We start from the raw sequence: 18,675 nt of genomic DNA, 5'->3' as shown, positions 1-18,675 counted from the left end.
TTCCTTGAAACCTCTGCATTATGATTAGGAATGAGTTTGTAAGTAGCTTTGTTGGGTAGGGAAGCACCTAGAATTAAGTCTATTTGATGAAATATGTCCCTCAATAGTGGGAGTTCATCTGGTATGTCCCCTACAACTATTCCCCTATACTTATGCAGTAGACAATCTACTTCCTTAGGTACCTCTTTGTGCATTTTTTTCTCCTTTGGCTTAAGGACTAGGGCATATGAATCTTGAATAGTACTGATAATATCTTGTCCTCCTATAAGTATGACAAATCATTCCTTTGGTTTTTCTTGTTGAGGAAAAGGAAGAGGGAGCATATTGTATTTATGACCACCTTGGTTGATTTGGTACTTATTTATGACTCCATCATGTTTGGCTTGTAGTTCATACTTCCATGGATGCCCTAACAAAAGGTGACAGACTTCCATGTCTACAACATCACAAAGGACTCTATCCTTATAGTCTTTGATTGAGAAATATAACCAAGCCTTCTCATTTATGAGGGTTTGTTATCCTTTTGTCAACCAAGATACATGGGAGGGATTTGGGTGGGGTATTTTCTCCAATTTCAATTTGTCTACCATTTCTCTAGATACAATATTTTCAGTAGAACTAGAATCAATTACTAGTTTTCATACCTTTCCATGGCTCTTGTAGTTGGTTATAAAAAGATTCTTTCTTTAAGGAGGCTCCACTAGAATTGGTGCTTGAATCAAGGTTCTTTTCATCATGAGGCAAGTCCCTTCTTCTCCAATATTGTCTCTTACATGGTCAACATCATCCTCGTGCACAAGATTGGTTCTTCTTTCACCTTGGTTTTTCTTCTTCTATTTATCTAGAAACCTATTGTTGTAATGACCCATCTGATTGCAGTTGTGGCATCTAATCTACCCATTGTTTCTTCCTCCATTGCCTCTTCTTCCTTTGTATCCACCCCTTGAACTACTTTCTCCTTGGGTGTTCTATCTAGTTAATTATCCTTGTGGTCTATTTTTCTATGTTCCTCTTCCTCCATAGTTTCCTTTTCCTCTCTCATTCTTTCCTTTACTTCTACCACTTTGTTCATTTCTTCTTTTGAACTTTTCTTCAACTTTGAGTTCCAATTGATAGCATTGATTTACTATGGTAGTGTTTGTTAGACTAAGTCCACCTTAAATGAAAATTATTATTCCTTATATATACCTAGAAATATTTCAGGTTCAAAAAGCTTGGATTTCATCACCAGTTTCTAAAATTCTTTAGTATAGGTGGAGATATACATCTCCTTTCATCTCAGACTCATCCTCTTCTTATGAAGTTGGGCTTCATAATATTTAAGGACATAAGTTTCCTGAAGTAGGGTCACCATATTCTTCCATGTGGTGATTGGATCCTTCTTATTCTTCACCCTACCATCTTGAGTGAAGTTCCACCATGTGAGTGTAGAACCTTTGAGCTTTGACTTAGCAATCTTCACCCTCTAACTTTCAGGGATGTTTTCACAATCAAAGAAACTATTTAGAGCATCTACCCAATTTATTGCAACATATGGGTCCATCTTCCCATTGTATGTAGGAAATTCAAACTTGGAATCCATGGTTATCCTCTCCATAGATTTTAGAGTCTTCACAAGTAATCTCTGATCTATAGGCCATTCTTCTTCCTCCTACTCAAGAGGTTCTTTATCACTCCCTTGTCTAACTTCTTTAGAGCTTTCCACATTTTTTATGAAGTTCTTCCCTAATCTTTTCCATCTCATGCCTCACTAACTATATTTCCTTGTCTCTTTGTTCATCTTACCTCTATCTTTTCTCTCTAAGGTACTTTACTATCTATGCACTGGTCATCCTTGTTGACAACCCTCCTTCATCTTCTTCATCCATGGTGTTGGTATGTCTTTATCCTAAGTATTTTAGATGCTCTAATGCCACTTAATGCACAACTCTCTCCTTGGTATGCAACTTTTTGTGGTGTAACCTTAGGTGTCTTCTCTACACCCAATTAGGCTTGGAAGATAACTCCACACCTTCATAAGATCTTGCAACCAAAAATCAAAATACACTATCCTCCTAGAGGATTCCAAGCAGAGTATAATATACTAGCACATTTTTGTATTTTGGCGAATTTGACATTTTTCCAGTGTTATTTTTGGTGATTTTTGAGCCCTTCCATAGTTTCCTGGTTGCCAAGCTTTGTTGGGTTTACCTAGTTTCCTAGCATTGTAATCACCAGGCAAATGTTATGTTTGAGTTTTCCCTTGGTGGTATTTGCCTTTCACGCAGTTGACTAGGTAATGCTTATCGTGGAATGTTCGCCAAGTTTCAAGTTTTCATTTCATGCAATATGGGAGAATTTGCCATCCCAATTTCATTTTACCATGGAGGAGTCAGCTCATTTCACGTTATGGGAAGTGGAGGAGTTAGCTCATTTGGCATGGTAAATTGGTAATTGTATTGATTTGTAATATGTATAAATCCGAATTCGCCCAAGCAATGAGACATTCACTAAATACTGCTGGCACTCCATCAAATTTTTGGCAGCGTAGAACACATCATAGGCAAGACTCAGACTCCAGAGATAGCTTCCACAAGTGGTGGTACATTGGTATGTGCAACTATGCTGTAAAATACTCTCCTTGAGCTTATGTAGTTTAATTTAATTAGAAGCTTATCTACAATTTCCTTTCTTATCTCATTTTCATTAGAAAATTTAAAAAAAGTGGATGCAATGCTGAAAGTTACTAGCGACGTTAATGGTTTTTAAAGATTGCATGCATGGATATTGACCACCCAAGGTCAATATCCTATTTGCTTTGCCATGGAATGTCAATTCACCAACTGTCAAAAATCAGATTTGAAATTTAACTTTTTTTCTTTAAGTTTCAATTCCTAGTCTGAAAGTAATACTGCTTATTCTCAGGGAAGTAAAGTTTAAACGGATTATTAGTGGATTGAGATGTCAGGGGAGGGTGAGTCTGTAACTAATATTGCTTAGTCTTAGGGAAGTGACTGTTAGATTGTGGTGACTGATCAGGAAAGTACTGTACATACTTCATAAATAGTGGGGTTGCCCCGAATTTTTTTTTTTTGGAAGTAGCCGACATGGTAGCCGACATATTATGGCCGACATATGGCCGACATGTTATAACCCTAAAGCGGTTTAATACTTGTATAAAAAGGGCTTAGGGTTGGGTATTTTTTATGTGTGGTGATACGAAATTGGTTCTTGCGGTGGAATTGAGCTGTAAGGGATTACAGATTGTAATCAGGTTGTAATCACTGGATTGTAATAAGATCGAAATTGCTGTTTGGTGGACGTAGCCCAGGGATTGGGTGAACCACGTTAAATCTTGGTGCCTTGTGTTCATTTCTGTGTGTTCTATTATTTTTGTTATTGGTTATATTTGCATGTAGTTTTTATTTCTGTCCGTGGTTTATCCTAACAGTGACAAGGGTAAGACCCCCAAGGGCAGTGAAGGGATTAATCTTACATCACAATGCTAAAAACTTAGAGATACTACCATAAAGGCTTTCTTTAGAATTGACAATGTTTCTAGTCCACCAACTTTGGCAAGTACAAGTGTAGAAGGAAATCACAATACCTCACCACCACTAGAAGAGCAAGTTGTTATTCAATTAAATCAAAATGCATCAAATGAGGATAAAAATGTTCCAACAACAGAAGATAATATTGATGTTGGTAGGAAGAAAAGAAAAAGGAATGTAAAAATTGGGCAGGAGTGGAAAATGAAAAGGACTTTCTAGGTTGATTTGGTAGCAAAGTACTGGTTTATTGAACCAGTCACAATCAATGATGAACCACCAATAGAATGCACGTGTACGATTTGTACCTGGAAAACTAAAAGAGAGAAAAAGTTGCAATTAAAGCTTGACACTATAGAAAAACATATTGGTAAGGTTTATGAAAAACAAATCATAGATGGAAAGGAAGTAGCGGCAGTGAGATGGAAATCAAAGGAAGAATGCCTTCATGTTAAGTATGCCATAGAATATGAAGAGAATTTCAAGAAAATAGTGGTAATTGGTAGTGGCAATAGTGGCAATCCAATCAAGGATGGGCTTCAACATGCAACCAATGATGTAAACTTGGCAAAGACTATTTAGATGAGTGTTATTTTTCATATTCTATCTAGAGGGCATCCTATGAGAGACTTTTCAAAATATGGTAATTTATTATCTTTTTTGAGAGTTCCTTACTATCCTATGTCACATTGGTCAATATACACTAGATGGGAAATGGCAAGCTTCCTTGCTAAGGTGGAAAAGCAAAATGTATAGGAGAGAGTAAAAGAATCCAAGTTCATTTCATTATCCTTAGATGAAGTCACTGTAGTAGATAACACTGCTTGGGTCTGTATGCATGTATATACTGTAAAAGATCATGTCCATCAAGCTAATCTACTTTGCATTTGTAAAATGAGGGCCAATTCAACTGCAAAAAATTTATATTTAGAAGTTAAGAAAGCTTTGAATGAAATTGTTGGTATGGATGACTTGACAATTGCAAAGAAGTTAGTGTGTGTCGGAGTTGATGGAGCTGCAGTAATGCAAGGGCAAAGGACTAGTCTTTGTGCAAGATTACAAACTAGTATTGCACTTTACATGCTTGGCATACACTGCATGGCCCACCGAATGAATTTAGCATATAAGATTGTAAGTACTTTTCCTATAGTGTCAAAAGTTGAAGATCTAATCCGTGAGCTCCACTCATACTTTTGTAGAAGTCCTAAACGCTTTGTAGAATTTAAGTTTTTTTTGAGGGAGTAACAGTAGGAAATAAGATTCTCAAGGATGTTGAGACCAAATGGATATCTTTGCATGGACCAATAGAACAAGTTCTAGCAGAATATCAATCCTTGATTGGAGTTCTATATGAGCAACGCCTTATACTAGATAGAGCTCCTGATTTGTTAAATAAGTTAAGTGATATATAGAGAACCTATTAACTTTAGCCAGTCTTCTCCCCATGTTGGATTTAATGAACAAACTTGTTAAGAAATCCCAAGAAAGAACTATGTATATTCATGAGTATTCTAATTTACGTAAAATGATATGCATGGCTCTGGATTCTTTGTATTTAGATCTCTCAGGTCATAGCCCAATTTTTTCAAGGTGGGAGATAATTACAGATTTGAATCATGCTGAGAATTTTTTACAATTCAATGGGAAAAATGAGCTATGTGTGTTTGTGCAAGGATTTGAAATACCAATGCACCAATCTAAAACAACCAAGAGAGGCAGAGTACTACTAGCTAGAAAGGATGATTTTGACAAGATTGTTAAATATGTTAGTGAAAATGTGAAGTCTATTTCCTACCAACTTTCAAGTGAGATTCATGAAAGATTCCCTCAAGAAGAAATTCTTGAAGCTATGAGTTGTGTGTTTCCTCAATTTTGGAAACACTTTGGACATAATCCAACTAATGCAAAGTTGTTTCATAATAAACTTGACAAATTGATAACATAGTTTTCAAAGCATATAGATTGCAATGGACAACTAATAAAAGGAATCTTAGATTCAAATAATCTTAAAAATCAATGTAAAATTTTTGCATTGTGTATGAAAAAATAGATGGAAAACTTTGAGAATCCATTCGATCCTGGTGCAATAACAAGGCTTTGGAAAAGGATAAGTCAAAGTGAAGTATTATGTACTTCAATATCAGAATATTTCAAACTTGTTGATTTATGTCAAACAATGATATTAGGGTCAATGGAAGATGAGAGAGTTTTTAGTGCATTGGGGTTTTTGAAATCAAATGGTAGAAACAAACTAGACAAAAATTTGGAAACTTGTTCGAGGTTGTTTGTAACTCAATACAATGTTAGAGATTTTCCTTATGATAGATCATTGGCCATTTGGAATTCCACACATGAAATACGAGGCCTTTGCAAATCTTTAAAAGATGGTGGTTCTACTTCTACTGTTGACTCCAACATAAATGATGAATTTAGGTCTCAAAGTCAAAATGAAGATGAAGATTTTACAGATTTTGAATACTCGATTTAGAATGAAGAGGAACCTATTAGAACTAGTCAGACTTCAATTTCAGGATCTGGAGTCCATATGGGATATAGAAGCATCACATTTGAGACTGAGTCAATGAAGTGAATCGTGATTTAGTAATGTAGCATTCAGTTCTAAGGAATTTATAGGTATATAATATACTCTACTTCAGTTCTTCCATATTCATTATTTAGTCATATTACAATTACAATTTACAAAAATTGAGTTCAAGATTTTTGTTACTCTATTGTTGACATAATTTTATTTTTGTACCTTTCTCTTGGTTTGAGTTGAAGATTTTTGTTAGTTGTTACTCTATTCATATTGTTGACACAATGTTATTTTTGTATCTTTCTCTTGATTTAGTTGTTTGATAATAAAAAAAGAGATGATAGAGACGTGTGCAAAGGCCATAACATCACAGAGAACTACTGACTACAAAACATAATGGAAAATTGAAATACATAGAGTTGGAACAATATCTGCTCTTAAAGCAAATTATACTTAATTTGAAAAATAGCAACAGATCATACCATTTCTAAGCCTTGGGAACTCATATTTATATCACTTGAGTTGCAAAAAGCTTTAGGCTTAGAAAGGTTACATCATGATTCATTACAAAGACAAAAGATAACAACAATTAAGATAATCATTACAATTTTTTGAAACCTTTTGTGACATATTTTAATAGAAAAAGGGGAAACAATTACAAAATGTGACAAGTGGCAACTGATCATTAAGCCTGTCTTCCAATTCTAACTACAACAATACCCACAGTGGATGTGAAATTTCCCTTTATCTGATTTTATATGATATTTCAAGCCTCAAATCAGATCTTTAAAATCAAACAACCAATATTTCAAAGATCCACCAATTTCTCAATAAACCCCAAATTGGGTATGCCAGAAATAGTGCCAAAAGCTTCACAGCTTCACCTATTATTAATAAATCAGAAAGTGGACATTTTTACAGAAATTTGAGAAGCATAACAGCCTATAAAATGAAATTTTCAGATCTTTATAACATGCACACAATAGCTCCCAAACGGAGGACAAAAACAATGCTCATCGGGCTCCCGAAAATAGCACAAAATAGCTCGGAATCATCACAAAAACTTAATAATCTATCACAGAAGTATAATCATATCCAAATACATATATTCAGATCTATTTTAACATTTAAAAGTCTGATATACAGCAGAAACCCAAACTGATATGAAATACTCAACCGGAAACACCAAACTCTTATAAAAAATACACCCGAAAATCCACAAATCTGCACTATTCAGCACAAAGGCAAACTCTGCATGAGCATGCACATGGAATGGCTTCAAAATCCCATCCTTAGCCTTCTTGAAAACCTGAAAACTCCCATTCTTGGGTCTCCTTTTTCACAAGTTTGGCAGCCTCTGAAGAACAACAAAGCAATGCGCAAAAATCAAGTTCTGGAATCTGCCCAAAATGCCTCCAAACCCCTTAAAAGAGGGCATAAACCTAACTCACATCCAAGAGGGGTTAATAAAAAATATTTTAATAATAATTTTCATTTATTAGTCCATTAGCTTCCAAATATTATCCCCTTTTTCCGAAACTTCACCTTTTTGGGCCTGCCTGCCTTAGCAAAGATTATTATTTTTAATTATTTGAAAAGGGGACATGACAAGTGCTCCCCTTCCAAATATTGCTTGTCCTCAAGAAATGGCTGAAAAATAAACCAATCAATCCACCTGGATCCCAAATGTAGTCATGAACTATACTATTGTCAATTAACATAGGCTCCTACAATATCCTCTGCAATATAACCAAGAGGAATCCATAATCAAACTGACAATTACTGCTCAACCAAACACCAAAGTCACAACTTCCATAGTCAGAAACCCATGAGACACAAACTCTTAGAACATCAAAACTCAAGTAAAGTGGACAAATCAAATTGCCAACATAGTAAATACCATCAATGCATCCCACTGGCCTATACAGAATGCACAATCCAACTCTGTAACAATGGTGAATGCTCCCAAATGAAACTGTACCAAGTATGGAGAATCCACACATTGTACAACTCCTGCAGTCAACACAACTCTGCAAATCATCAACCACTATCTCATAACCATAACTCCCATGCACCCCTGATGGTGAAAAACCATCACAAGATAAACAACAAGAAATGGAACCCAAACAAAGTTTGTCTGCCATCAACTCCTCAGCACAAGGATCAAATGCTAATTGATGTACATACCCTACAATATAATGTTGATAAAAAAAACCAACCTCAGTCAACAACTCACCATGAACAAGTGATACAACCCACTGTGACTGATCACCAGCTAAGTCAGGAGATGGCATAGCCAAAGGAGTAGAATCAATAACAACACTCGCTGAAGCATCACTCCAAAACTCCTGCTCTAAGTCATGTATTATCAAGTTGTTAACTGCAGGACCTATTGCCATGTCATGCCCATCACAACTCTCATCCTGAGGCATCAAACTATCCCATAACTGATGATAAGCACTAGGAACCAAAGTACATCTCTGTATCATCATCTCATCAACATGGTCATCAAAGGTGAATTGATGAGCATACCTCACAATGTAATGTCGATAGAATGCACCAATCTCAGTCAGTGGCTCAGACTGCAATCCAGATGTAACTAACTGCAATTGATCACTAACCAAGTTGGAACTGACTACTACCTCTAAAGACATCGCCAAGGGAGTAGTATTACTAGTAGGAACCATGCCAACTGTCGGCTCACCAACATCACACATGGTCTTTGATACATCATCTCTAGTCTTTGTGCCATTAGTACTAGAGGTCACCACCATGTCAGGCATACCACAACAATCTGTTGCAACACCCAACTCAACTGAACCTGACTCTAGTGGGGACAAACCCGATATGCCAATGTTAGTATCAAGGATGGATGCATCCCCATCTCCACTGTCTTTGACAATCTTGACAATGGACATCCTCGGATCACCAGACACCATAGCTTGTGACTGTATAGAATCTGGTAAAGACTATAGTTTTTCTAACTCCATGTTCACCTTAGCCAAATGAAATTGTGACTCCTTGAAAGCCAACTGTGTACTCTCAAGAATCTCAGAAGTCACCTCAAGCTGTTGAGTAAGCTCACTCACCTCATCTTCCTTGGCCAACAATGCATCGTATGCTGTATTGCCCCACTCTATAAGATAATCTCTATCAGCTACCAACTGCATATAATCCTATCTCAAAATTTGGATAGCCTCCCATAAAGAGTGGAACTCTGTCAAGGAAAGATAACTACCTCCCTACTCATCACTATTAGGAGAACCCCATCCATAAAATGCTAACAACTGACAAGCAGCATCAAAATGCTGGCAAGCAATAGCAATGTTTTGCTCACTAACTCTCAATTGATTAGACACATGATGGCACTGGCTAGACTGTCTCCTACAAAACTCTTCTGATGCACTGTCTAAAGGAGTATCCTCAAAGTTACTAGTCTCTAGAGTATAACCATCCATATCCTGTGAATCAACTCCAAAGCTCATATCAACATATGGAGTATCAAAAACTGTAGCACTGATGTCTAAATCTTCTGCACCAAAAGAAACTGCCAAGGAAACTAAGTCTTCAAAACTACCCACTGCATCCTCCTGGATGTCATCAATGCCAATATGATCCTGGGACTCATCTGTACACACTGCCAAATATGAAAGATCATCAACACATTCTAGCAAGTATGGTTGACTGGATATGTGAAAAAAGCCCAACACCGGTGTATAAAAACTAATACCAGCATCAGACAAGCTACTGGCACAAGAAAAGACAACACCGTGCAATCTCCTAATCAAATCCATGATAGCACCCAAACAAACACTGCTATCAAAAAGTGTTAAAGATCTCCAGTCAACTGAATCCCAAACACCAATATAACAATCTCGAGTCCATATCTTTAAACTAGAATCAGCTGGTAACTCAAGAAAACTCCTCACCTGAGTAATATGACCAATACCAACTAACTCCACATACCTGTCATGATGAGATAATGAAGTCACAATAATGTCTTTGTTCACTTTCAGCTGGCTAGACAAATCATGTGAAGTACTACCAGCCTCAACCTCATGTGTTGAAGCATCTAACTGTGCTTGGTACTCTTTGTCAGCAAAGTCATGAATGCTCAATGTCTACTCATCTCTACCAGGTATCTCACCATCATGCACAACAACATCCTCATAATCATCATCTAAACCCACTACGCTGTAGTCACTACCTGTTGTAACTATACCATCTTGAATACCTGTGACATCACCCTTTGACGACCTGTATACAATTGTTTCAATTTGAGTATCAAGTTGACCATTACTATCAATCTACATAATATCCTTTCTCACTAAATTTTGTGGTGGAGTAGAATCTGAGACCTTAGCCTGGCTATAAGCTAGTTTCTCAAACTCCTCATGCAAGTTCTTGGTAATTGTGTCATCTGATTTGTGAGAAAATCTGCCAAATAGAAATCCAGTCAACTTATCCACCTTAGTTGGGTCAGACAACATGTCATTCATTATATGGTGGTGCTCAACCAACTATTCAGACATGTCATGGCTTATTTTTCTAAGTTTATCTTGAATGTCTAAATAACCATCCTTTCTACTATTTTGACTTTGGATATCAATTGTCCAAGATCGTGTCCTCTGAGACTCTATACTATACCTATCCATTCTAGATAAAGTAGAGTGTAACCCCAATAGGTTATAACTTCTTCAAACACCAAGAACTAACATTCAATTGATTAGAAGTAGCATGCAACCATAGATTTTGACATGCAGCTGATTAGAAGCAACATGCAACCACCAAATTCACCAATAACTAACATGCAAATGATTAGAAGTAGCATGAAACCATAGATTTTGAAATGCAACTAATTAGAAGCAACATGAAACCACAAAATTCACCAAGAACTAACATGCAAATGATTAGAAGTAGCATGCAAGCATAAATTTTGACATGCAAGATTTGGGTAGTTGTCAAAACTGACAAGCAAACTTCTACAAACCCTCGGGCTGGCAAGATCATAGCTCTGATACCACTGAAATGTCCCTTTCTCTAATTTTATATGATATTTCAAGCCTCAAATCAGATCTTTAAAATCAAACAACCAATATTTCAAAGATCCACCAATTTCTCAATAAACCCCAAATCGGGTATGCCAGAAATAGTGCCAAAAGCTTCACAGCTTCACCTATTATTAATAAATCAGAAAGTGGAAATTTTTACAAAAATTTGAGCAGAATAACAGCATATAAAATGAAATTTTCAGATCTTTATAACATGCACACAATAGCTCCCAAACGAAGGACAAAAACAATGCTCATCGGGCTCCCAAAAATAGCACAAAATAGCTCAGAATCACCACAAAAACTTAATAATCTATCAAAGAAGTATAATCATATCTAAATATATATATTCAGCTCTATTTTAACATTTAAAAGTCTGATATACAGCAGCAATCCAAACTGATATGAAATACTCAACCAGAAACACCAAACTCTTACAAAAAATACACTCAAAAATCCACAAATCTGTACTATTCAGCACAAAGGCAAAATATGCATGAGCATGCACATGGAATAGCTTCAAACTCCCATCCTTAGCCTTCCTAGAGACCTGAAAACTCCCATTCTTGGGTCTCCTTCTTCACAAGTTTGGTAGCCTCTGAAGAACAACAAAGCAATGCGCAAAAAACAAGTTTTGGAATTTGCCCAAAATGCCTCCAAACCCCTTAAAAGAGGGCATAACCCTAACTCACGTCCATGAGGGTTCAATAAAACATATTTTAATAATAATTTTCATTTATTAGTCCATTAGCTTCCAAATATTATCCCCTGTTTCCGAAACTTCACCTCTTTGGGCCTGCCTGCCTTAGCAAAGATTATTATTTTTAATTATTTGAAAGGGGACATGACAGGATGTACCAAAAAGGTAAGGTAATTTTTTATGATGAACAACTTCTCTTTGATATTCTCCTGCAACACTTGTCCTCCAATTGATTCCCCCGGGCCACCATCTTCTCTGCTAATCATCTTCTACTGAAGGGATTGCTTTGATATCTTCTATAACCTCCTAGATGGCAATATCTATATCCACAACAGGCCATGCTATATTTCTAGCTGCCTCTAATTCACTCCTCTGTACATCTGATATAAATATGCAAAATATCCTAGCTACTTCCAGGGCCTTTATTTCACCCACTGCTTCCCAGACATAGATTTCTCTTTTGGTGGGCCAGTTAGTGTCCTTTGTCCCTTGCAAATCTTGTATCACTTTAGTCCATCTGGCATCCATAATCACCTTAGCCTAAACAATAATTTTTTTTAGATTTATCTCTGCCTTGAAAAGATGATCAATCAGTGAGTGGAAAGGCGAATTTGATTTATCTTCAAAAATTGCTGATGTAGATTCCTGGGTCAAAATGTTGTCAAATGAAGTTGACCACTCTTACCAGTCCCTTACTACATTAGTAGTATCCAAAATTGATGGTATACAAGGTTCCATTCCATCTGAAAATGTCCTAAACTTGCCTTGTATAACCTGTAACTTACCAGAAAAGAAACCACTCAATTCTTTTACCATTTCTAGGCTCTCTTTAACCGTGAAAATCTTATCTCGTAAATCTTGCTTCTTAGCCATCAACATTATCAATCTATCCAAAAATTGCATATATGGTCCCTAGAGGTTGAAGGTAGGAGTTAACCATGAAAGTACTTCATTGCAAACTTGCTTAGCACTCTGCAGAGAAAAAAATGAACTATGAGCCTGTTGAGATAGGTTCTTCAGAGTACCAACCCTGTGGCTTATCATAGATTTAAGCATCCCAGTCCTTACATTTTCCCCTTGCTAAATTGACTGAGAGTCAATGATCATCCTCCTAGGCTGTGAGGATTGTTCCTCTTCTGTGTCTTCAGTCTGTACCAGAGCCTTAGCAGTATCCCTGGCTAGAATTGAAGTCCCATGTTTGTCCTCCACCTGAACTAGAGCCATCCTTTGTTATGCTTGTGTTAGTTGATCCTTGAGGGATGCAATTTCATCCTCAATTGTTTGGACCTTGGCTTCAAGTTCAGCAATTCTTTCTTTGTATACATGACTGCTCCTGAGCTCATTTTCATAGAGCTTTTTGACATCAATGTAATCATGTATAGCCTGGGACAATTTGTCTTCTATCTCATCTATCTTGGCCTTATTCATAAATGAGAAAAGTTGAATTTCCTTGGAGATTTCCTTGCTGGAGGTGCCATGCAGAGTCCAAATTATCATGTTGCCCTATTCTATGTTCTGCACATCTATTAATCTTGGTTTATTTGAAGTAGGGGCCATGCACTAGACTGCCAAGGATTTGGTATCAACATTAAAATCAGTGCCTTTCTTCAAACCACCAGCACCAATTGCCTCATAGGAGATGGCATTCTCTTGTCTTCTGATTTGATCAAGCATAAATGCTTGCTCCAAGTCCCAACCTGGTACCAACAACATACCACTTCTCTAAACTAGATCCCTGGCCTCCTGTAATGTCATTACCTCACTTTTAGGATCATAGGCCTGCAAATTTTCAATCAATTCCATCCTCTACTCATTTGGTTCATCAAGTTTCATTTGGAGGACCAAATCACTCTGTTTTATCTTATATAAAAAGATTTTGAATTCATTGGATTTGATGAACTCATCATCCTCCAAGAATTCTTGAGCTTGGATAATCCTGTCATCCAATTTTGTTGCTGCCAATTCTAGATCTGTCAAATTATTCTCTGGTGCATCAACCCTAGTTTGGATATAGTTCTATCTTATGTCAGCAAAATACTAATCGTTTCCTGGCAGAATTTGCAAGGCTCTTTGCCTGACCCGAGGAGGAATCTGTACAACGTTCTGTCTTATGTGCCCCCTTGCCATCCAAGATGATTGGGGTGCCTCCTCCTGTTCAACCTCAAGGGATACATCAAGTTTAGGGCTATCTGGGCACACTCTTTCTTCTTCCCCAATTAGACCTTCTGGCATTTTAGCCATTATGTTAGCATGGTCTGCAACCATCTTCCTGATTCTATGGGGATAAGGGATATCCATATTAAATCTTGGGAATTGGGGATCAACTCTTTCTAATTCCTTTTCTACTCAATACATCTTGCAACTTTGAAAGTTTATTAGCTGCCTCCCCTTCTGCTACTATATTTGAAATGATTTCTTCAAGGGGTGATTCTTTGGAATTGGGCAACACAGTTTCTCATTTCTTTTAAAGTAGCCCTCATCCACCCATCAAGGTCATACATCCTATAAGGGCTAGTGCATATATTATAGTGGTGTAGGAAGGCATGGACAGGCTCCAGGGCTTCCTTTCTAATGGAAAAATCCCCAATCTTAAAAAATCTACACAAAAGGTTCCCCTATGTACCTTAGGGCCTAAGTATTCCTTGTTAACCATGAATAGTTGCCAAATAAATTCAATTATTCCCAATCTAGGAGGAATTTACTTTGGTAAAATGTGGGGTGGTTGAGGGCAACCATACACTCTCATTAAAGAAAAGGTAGGAAAAAGGAAAAAATCTCCCTAATTATGGTCTAGCCTTCTTCCCTTAGGCAGCAATGATGGTCTTAGGAGACATTTTAAAATTTTAGGGGCCCTAAAGTACCCCGGGTCTAACATTTTCATAATAATAGCACTAAAATTATTGAAAAATGAAACAGAGTCAAACAAATGGTAAGAGCTATCCCATACCCATGTCCAAAGTTGTACTGGCAAGGCTCCATGTAGATCAGAAGTTTGCTCAATAAAATTAGGTCTGATGTATCCCACATTTCTATAGAGGATCAAATGCATCAGCAAAGAGTAATATGGGAAGGTGAACTCCCTCATTTCTCCAGACCTTGCCCTGGCAATATTCTCCCTCATTATATCCAATATATGACTAACATAGTCATATTCACAGGCATGGAAAGCATCTTGTACATCTCTAGCAATTATATACTCTGCTCCCTAGACTTCATTAGACCCATCCTTGCCTACAACCTTATAGACACCATATATGGTTTTGACAAAATAATTCTTGAACTTGTCCATAGGCATCTTATCCTTTACCTTTTTTGGGTAATCTCCCACCCTTTTGAATTCTCTAGGGATATGCTACAACAATGAATTTCCAGTGAAAGCAGTAGGGTGTGCCTCAAATCTTCTTTTCAAGTCCTTTAAATCCAGAGGTTGTTGCATTGCTCCAGTCAATCCAAATGCCTCAATGAAAGATTCTCTATCTAGCATGCATAGAACTGTCCCATCTCTCTTGTGGAAAGATTTGATGGCCGAATTATAACATTGAAATAGATCTTTCATCAAATCCACATCCACGAATACCTCTGGAAAAATTAGCTTGGCAAGGTTCTTCTTCCATGGATTGCAAACAAGGACCTTCTTCTACTGGTTGTAGTAGAAAAAATAGAAAAGCTCAGCACAATTAGTATTAGGGCACTTAGCATCTCTGTAGTTGGCATACGGTTGAAGAAAACATGATCATCGGTAGAGTTTGCATTTGTGGATTCTGGAAACAATCTGATCCACTCTTCCAAGAACCGACTAGGCTTCCTCTGTCTAGCTTTACCTCCCTTTGAGGTAGATGTCTCTACTACTATCATCTCTATTGCTGAAATTTCTTCCACTTCTTGGTTTTACATTCTGAATTTGCAACTAGAAAATTTGTAACTACAATTAGACCTTGGAAACAATAATATAACTTTCTTAGGCAACACAGGATGAAATTCCAAATCTAAACTTGTGAATACATGAAGAATGACGATGGAGATTCAGAAAATCATATAAGTTGACAAGCGCAGCCAAACATTTAAATTGCATTAATTTCAGCATGCTTGGGAAGGATATCAATTGATTTTTCCAACTTGGAGGAACATTGTTATTAAATTCTATCTATGCACTTTTTGTACCACATTCAAAATTGATTGGCCGAGAAGTTCAAACTTCTTTTCTTTTCATTATGTTCATTGCAGAGATTAGATTCTATGATATTATGACAAGGTGACTGAAAAGACCTTTCATACTATCATAGCACTGATCTATTAGCTCTTCCGACCTTATGCCAATCCCTTTTTAATCTTTATCGAGCAATCGAGAAAGCCAAGGAAATCTCTTACAATCCTACGATAACCTCCTTTATCTTTACATTGGCAGCTTACTCATTCTCTTTTATGATCCCATGAAAAATAGCCTCGGGGCATCGTAAGTCATCTTTATAAACCCTATGATTTCACGAACACGACCGAGCTTACCGCTTTGTAACATCGCAACCCTTCAATTTTCTCTCTATGATGGTACGGTTAGGTTGAAAATAGTATATCGTAACATTGTGGGCTCGCAAATTTATTGCTACGATGCTATGACAAACCATAATCACAACATCGAGAAACACTACCTCAGAGCCCTAAGATCTTATGATGAAAAGGTTATCGTAAGATCAAAAACCATGCGCCATTATCCACCTCACAACCCTTGGGTCCCATAATGCTGATGATGAACTCAACTGGCATGTACCTACTAGCTTTGCCTTAATAGGAAGTTGACATCTATAGACTGTCACTGTCAAGAGGGGATGCCTTTATCTTTATAATGCTTACGATGTTACGACAACTAGGTGTTGCACCATCACAACAAATCTTCACGCCTCCTACGATCACACGACGAGGCTTTGATTTTCCCTTTTAAAACTCCTATCATAGAATTGCAAGCATTCAAATCTAACAATCCCGATCATATGACAAACCACTCCTCGTAGCATCGGGCTTCTTTTTAAATCATTCTCCGATCATTCACCAAGGTCAAATCGTAGCACCGAAGGGGCCTTGAAAGTCTTTCTCGATATCATGACAAAGGTACACTTGTATCATTGGGGGAGCTCCATCCATCTATTTATGACCTAATGAAAAAAGACTTTGTCATAGGGTTGTGACCTTTTTGTTTTTTGCTTCCGATGCTGCGAACAAGTGTCGATTGTAAGATCGAAAAAGACCTTTTCACCTACAAAACACAACGCAATACGATCTCACGATACAAGAACCATCATGAGATCACGGAACATCACAACATATGCCCACAATATTGCACCATTTCCCTTGTCACAGGATTGGAAAGGATCATTAAAATATGAAAATCATGATCAAATTATGGCTTAAGGCTAGGGCATGATGATGCATATAAAATTCACTAGGGTTTCTCTTTTTTTAAACCTTGAATACAATGAAATGATTCGCCCAAAAAATTAAATTTTTACTTTGATTATTATTTTTTGTTTGCCAATGTATAATTTTTTTGTGGTTTTGAAATAACACAATTCGCCCAGATTTTACACATTGTTTGAGAGACTATGAATGATTCACCAATGGAGATTATTATTTTTTCTTTGTAAACTATTTGTTTTGCCAATTTTTTACACCTTTTCTAAAGGAGGGGTTTCTTAAAGTATACCCTGATTCCAAGTCTCTTGTAAAGAAATTGATTCTTACTTGGGTTTGACATAGAATAGGAATCTAGGTATTACAAGGAGGGATGGAAATGTTCCAAAAAATTTACAAGTCTCTAAGAGATGGAATATACAACCCTTAAAAGAAAAAATGTCTAAGAAATTTGATAGCTACTCTAGTTTTTATGCCTACCCAACTCGTAGCCCTACAAAGTGAGTTTTTGGGACTTAGTTTGAAAATCCTCTAAAGGACCCAATGAACAGTTGATAGTTTCTAAGAGATGGGATATAAAACCCTTAATAGAAAAAATGTCTAAGAAATTTGACAACTACTCTAGCTTTTATGCATACCCGACTTGTAGCCCTACAGAGTGAGTTTTTGGGACTTAGTTTGAAAATCCTCTAAAGGAAATAATGAATAGTTGATAGATCCAAACACCCTTTTTAGACTTATATAAAAAACCTTAAGTATAAGTTCCCAAACTGAAAGGAAGGGTCCAAATGCTTAATGCCACAATATGTCTAATTAGGCCTAAAAGGCTTGATTTCTTAAGGGAAACCTCACTAGTCAAACTCCTTAGGCAAGAAAAAAATTGGAATTATTAAAGGGACCCTTTAGAGACCAAAATTCACCATAAAATTGGGTATTTCCATCCTCAAAGTGCTACTGCCACATCATTCTTCTTTAGGCTGAACCAAGCACATAGAGATGCTTGGTCTAGGGCTTGTTAGACAAAATTGAAAAAAAACATTTCACCTCTCCCAAGATTTTGGAATGTTAAAGTAAATTTACCCTAATTTCATTTACTTGAGAAGTAAGGGATTCCAATGGTGTGAAAGAAAGTTAGGGCATGATTTCACAAAAATTGCAAAATTACAAGGGTTTTAGTGCACCCAAGAGAGCTTAGCCTACAACTTTTGACTCTGGTCTTCAAATCACTTCAAACCATTTGCACTAGTTCCTTAAATTGTCCTAAACTTCACCTCAATTATTCATTTTCTTCCTTCAATCTGTACCAATCCTTACACATAGAGTTTGCAACAAAAATGTAGGGCAAATAAGGAATTTATTGATTTCAATTACCAAGCTACATTATCTGTCTTCTAGCCACCTAAAAGGTATATTTGAAGACCTTTCCTAAAAAAATCAACCAATTTTCAAAGGTTGTGA

The sequence above is a fragment of the Cupressus sempervirens genome, chromosome 2 (assembly GCF_028749045.1).
Source record: "Cupressus sempervirens isolate cs-2001-9-10 chromosome 2, ASM2874904v1, whole genome shotgun sequence".
Classification (NCBI taxonomy): Eukaryota; Viridiplantae; Streptophyta; class Pinopsida; order Cupressales; family Cupressaceae; genus Cupressus; species Cupressus sempervirens.
The sequence above is the reverse complement of the archived record's forward strand: the minus strand, read 5'-3'. Positions refer to the sequence as shown.